Below are 6,000 nucleotides of genomic sequence, written 5' to 3'. Positions count from 1 at the left end.
CATATTATCTTCATCCGAGGCGACAGAGACCTCCACACTCACTGGAAGACACATGCATATATATACAAACACACACATGGTGAGATCTCCTTTCATGGGGAAATGTATATTAGCCTCGGTTTGTGCTCGAATTGATTTTTCTGTTGTCCAATTTGCAGACCTAACAAGAAGCCTAATCTTTCTCTGTCCTTCTTTGTATTAATGACCACGCTTTCTTCCTTAGGAGGGTTGACAATTATATGTGCTTATGTGTGTGTTGGATTAAACAAGTCAATGGAGTGAGAGAGGACTTTAGAGGTTTTCTCTACCTCGAATGTCAACTCTTCTGCCTCAGTGTAGACAATGTGCAGCGACACAAACCATTTCTAGTATCTTAGAATCAGCAGAGTAAGGATACATTGATCAATCAGACACCGATGAGGAAAAGGTCATTTCAAATGATGAGGTGTAAATGTGTGTATTTTAGGATAATTCCAGCTGCAGAGAAATCATTGAGAGAGCCTTTCTGGGGAGGGAGAGCTGATATAAAAAGATGAAATGAATCACTTTAATAAGTGCAATCCATCACCCTAAAAAGCATCCATGCAGGAGGATGCATACATCATGTGGAGTACTGCGCAATGCAATAGCTCCCAATGGACAATGACTGGTTTGGGATCTTTATTAATTTAGATTTTACAGTACAGTAAATGTAGTCAGTGTGGTCTCGCAATCTCACATGGTGAATAACTTTCTTCCACAATCAAGTAACTGTTATTCAAGGTTTTGTCAAAAAAATAAAGGACAGCTCTTTCAGTTGAGACATTCCGACTTCTAATTACCAGGCAAACTGAGACCACCATATGAGTCATCATTTCAGTTTGATCAAAACTGTAAGCAAGGCAAAAAAAAATGTTCTCAAACATCACATCGCCGAATGTAAATCCAGCCAAATCTTTCACTTTATTACTGAATGTTTTTCATTAATGAGGTGACATCTCTGACCTGAGAAAGATGTTTCTTTATTTCTTAAACCCTCAGACAGACATGAATTAGCACAAAGACAAAGACACACACACACACACACACACACACACACACACACACACACACACACACACACACACACACACACACACACACACACACACACACACACACACAGACAAGCTTTGAACATTCGTTCTCTCTGACATTTGCTCACTGTGGCCAAAAAGTCAGAACCAAGACAGAGCAGAGGACTGTAGACTTGCTTTAATGAGCTGGTAGGGCAAAAGGGCTTTGGAAAAATAACTTGACGACAGAACGATAAAAGGGAAAATTGCAACGTGTCAAGAGAGAGAGAAGATCTTCATTCTATCTAACCATCCATCCATCCATCCATCCATCCATCCATCCATCCAGAAAGATCCAGACAAAATAGATGCCCATTTACACCTGGTCTTACGCTGCCATTTACAGTATATTCGGACACGTTATCTGGATCAGGAACAATGCAAGCTGTAAGTGCGTTGTGAACAGAATATGATCGGATCTGCCTGAACACATCTGGAGAGAGTCCGGCTCACACTGTGTTCGGATCTCAGGAAGGCATAAATGTAATCAGTCCAATGAGCTGACATCTGTAGTTTAAAGCGACTCACTTCTTCTTTTAATAATTACGCATGTAGAATAATTAATCATCATCATTCAATTATTATTGAAGCGAGGCGATCACTCAAATTGACAAACTGTAGCCTCAAAGAACTTTCTCCTCTTTCTCAAATCAAGTTCCGTATGGACGTTTTCTCCTCCACTCTATAAACTTACCGACGGTACATCAATTCATCTGTCCATTCTGAAACTTTCATTAGTGCCACACAGTTAATCAATGCAAATGTATGGATTCAATTACCATCTTATTTATTACTCGCCACCCCCACCCCTACCCCCAACCCCATACCAATAGCACCAACTGATTAACCATTTACATTTGAGTAAAGCCCTCCACATCAACCACACTGTTTATTCCCGCATTCACATGACCATGAACAACACATCTAGCACGAAAACTAAAGGAGAACATGAGGAAGAAATGGATGTGCGGTGAAAAGCAGATTCAGCACTGGCGGGACAGGTGTGTGATATGTCGCTCCCATTACTGGTTTCCACTACTCCTTGCCTCTGAGTTATTAATAACGATATATACTCACACACTAACGCACCCACAAAAGCTGCAGTATAGGAACAGGTGGGCCATTAACAGCCCATAATGTGGGGCTCTGTACGGCCATATCCCGCTCAGTGCTGATGGGATGGAAACAGAAAAGTCTGTCAGCTAGAAACCAGTGAGACAGGAACTGAAAAAGAAAAAGCTGAGACCAACAACCAAGTTCAGACAAACACATCCATAACTGCGGTAACACAACAACTGCACGACAGTGAAGGCTTCCCTTTTGATTCGGGATGTCTGTTCTCGCAAAGCTGATGCAGCAATCACTCAGCAGCTTAAATCTGCTGCTGCTTTTCTTTCTTGTTTCCCTTGCTGCTTTTTTCTGTACTTCACCTCTTATCTGTCAGATTTTTTTCTCTCCCCTTATGTGATGTTTTGCAGAGTTCATCTTTGTAAAAAACCTTATTAGTATTTGCATAAAATTAGAACTCTAATCAGCCAATAAGCAAGATTGTCTACTTTTATGCATATCTGGAGGCAGATCGTGGGTCCTCATTTACATCAGACAGTTACAACATTATCTAACCATGAAGCAGAGAAATCGCTGTCTGTCTGGATGTTGTTCATGTATCTTGAGAACCGTTCATCCAATCTGTTTCACACTTTGTAGATTTGTTGCTTAGGATCCAAGGCGATGCAGCATTGAATTGGGTAGAGTTATCAGATGGGACATGTTGCAATGTATATATGTTGAAAAAAACAAAACAACAACACGTTATGTGCAGCATTTGGGGCCTGATCTCATGCACACAATCTTACAGGGAAGCAGACTTAAACAAAATGGAGATTAGCATGCAACAACTTGCTATACATAGTGCGTTGCACTGAGAAAAACTTTGTTGTTTTTTTTTTTAATTCATGTACAAGAATTGGAGGGAAGATTTCAAGTCTGTCAACAGAAGAAAGCTAGCTGACATCAGCCTCCAGGGTTAAAATCTTGACCGTTGCTGGGCAGCATTGTCAACTGCTCCAGGATGCCCCTCTCATTGTTTGTGGTGGTCCTGCTCAGAAAAATGGATGTAATCATCCAGGTTTTTGATGTTATCAGGGCAGCCATGATGAGCCTGTAAGTAGCTCAGGAGGCTTAAGACTGGTTTCAAAACCGCCTTACATTACCAGCATGCCAAACAGCATGTTTTCAACAGGCACTGCACTATTGTGTCTACTGTCTACTATTAAAATGAATCTATATGATTGGGTAGCCTCAGAGGATGTATGTGTGTTGATGAATGCGAAGCTGTCAAAATTTTTAGCTCAAGCTTGTGTTAGTTGGTTGGTTTTCATACTGGACCTTTATGAAGGACGCTACCAGCTACCTTGAGGGACTGGTGGCCAATATGATTATATATACAATGAGACAATTACATCTTTTGAACTTGAACTTTTATATCATAGTATTCAAACTGTAATCTTTTTTGTAAAATGTACAATATCATGTCATCATCATCATCATCATCATCATCATCTATATACTATTATAATATGCTTTAGAATACGGATGGCCATAAGGTAAAAGTAATAACAAGTAGTGTTAAACATGGGACAACTGATCAAACACAGGTGAAAATGACTAAACTATTCACCTCCCCATGATGAACCAGCTTTACACTGAAAATAGACGTATATCACCTTTTCTGAACAGATATTTTGAGTCGTATGTCATCTACATTAGCCAGTTACTCACTGATCTCACTTTGTCCTTCACACTCTTTTCGCTTCCCTCCTCCTCTCACTCTCTCCACTGTCTGATAAAAAACTTCCCCTTTTGTGTATGAAAACAGTTTCCATCTTCCGTTGCCACTTACAGCAACTTCTGTCACCATCTTTTACTCCCTGTCTTGATCATTCTTTCTATATCTATCTTTTCCCCTTTGTTGCTCCTTGTAGTGTAAGCAATGTCACATTGCTCAGCACCTCTCTTATCATAGTCACTTTCAACACAGATTCATCTCTGACAATATAATTTCCCTAGAGGGCAGCTGCCTCCCATAAATGTAATATCTGTTTTTTGTTTTGACTGGCAGTGTGTGCATATAAGGTGACTTACTGATGCATTAACTGCTTATAAAACGTTTTAGCTTTGCCGGATAGAGCTTCCTGATAACTGCAGACAAGTGAACCACAAAATGATAATTTCATGGTATTCTGTCTGATTAGCACTTTTTTTTTTGTCGTTTCATTGATGAAACCATTACCATTCCTGAAAATGTTCATGAAATTATCCTAAAAATGCCTTTTCAGTCCAGCCAAAAGTGAAGTCAAAGCTGTACAAACATGGTGTTGTGCTCCAGGTTATGGTTTGATTTTGATTTTGATTTTTTTTTTTTTTTTTTTACAGTCAGCAGCTGTAAATGCTCCTGTCATTGATTTAAAGGAGTTTGAATGCACTGAAATATTTATTCCACTTACTTGCCTGAATTTTTGAAATACAAAAATAAGCCTGGAGATGAAATATAAAGGCCCCTAATGGCTGGAAAACGCTATGGATCCACATCATATAATCTGACACGGTGCAAGTTCAAAATTGTTATAAATGTAACTGAAAATGAACACTAACCTCAAAACATTGCTGCCCGAGAGCAACAGAAGCATAAACTAATTATAGTTCTTTATTTCCTTATATTCGTTAAATTATGCATATGAAACGGTCAGAAAAAAGTAGTTAAGCGGAAAAACAGCCCATACAAAATGCTCAAAATGCATAAAACTACACATAATTGCATAATTTATATAGTTTAGGCCAAAAGAAATATATGTTCTTAGATTTGAAATTTCATTAGCTATGATAATGTGTCAATCATCCCTAGTGTGTAACTGGCTCAGGACAGAGGGGATGAAAAAAGGAGTGGGTGTCCCATGTACGCAATCACTTGTTGGCTGTTGACGTCTTGGATGGGCCCATAAACTCATATCTGGCAAAATGAGGTGTCAATCAAATGGCAACTATCTCAGTTTCACCCAAATTATTGAATAATGGCAGAATGGAATGTAAAAAAGGTAGCTTTTAGACAGATAAAAGCATACACGATCACAGTTTGTTGTTGTTTCATTGCTATTTATGCATGGGCTACTGTGTTTTGGACTAAATGTATTGCTGAAATGGAGAAAAGAGTTTGATGCACTACTGACAGACAAAGACACTTCATCGTAAGCAAACCAAAACATCATAATTGCTTGTTTGTCCATTTGTTGCCAGCTGTATCAAGTTGTATCTTGAAATGGTTTGCATAGGGGGACGTCTATCCATGGACGGGCTGGTGATGTGGATGAAAAATGCTGGATTAGTGATTTTAAACATGTATTCGATACAGCAGCATGAAGAATGTCCACACAAAGAATGTTTTAATTTGTTAAAATCAAAATCCCTGTCTTTTAATTCAGAAAAAATCATTTCAGTTGCTTTCAGCCTTTGAAATAAGATTAAATAAACACATATAGGAACAATTTCACTATCAGTATCTTAAACCACAGCATGGGTTTGCCAGAACATCATCAGTACTGTGGTTATTTCAACATTTTGAAGTTGAAATAACAAAGTGTTCCCAGCGCAACTCTTTTCTGCAACTTTCACAGCAGCTACAAACATTTCCATCTCCAGCACATCATGTTGCTGACTGGACAGGATGACTGCAGCTTTCCATCTGTCAGAGCCTTGACTGCAGCTTTTCCAGATGCAATGTGATTAACCAGTACAGACGGTCTACAAGATTACCGAAGATGGATCATTCTCCACTTTCAGTTGGAGACTCAGGCAATTATCATGCATCCCTCACTCTTGGTTTAGTATATATTAGCTTCCCTTTTGTGTT

The sequence above is a fragment of the Acanthopagrus latus genome, chromosome 18 (assembly GCF_904848185.1).
Source record: "Acanthopagrus latus isolate v.2019 chromosome 18, fAcaLat1.1, whole genome shotgun sequence".
Taxonomy (NCBI): Eukaryota; Metazoa; Chordata; class Actinopteri; order Spariformes; family Sparidae; genus Acanthopagrus; species Acanthopagrus latus.
This window is presented reverse-complemented; position numbering follows the sequence as displayed.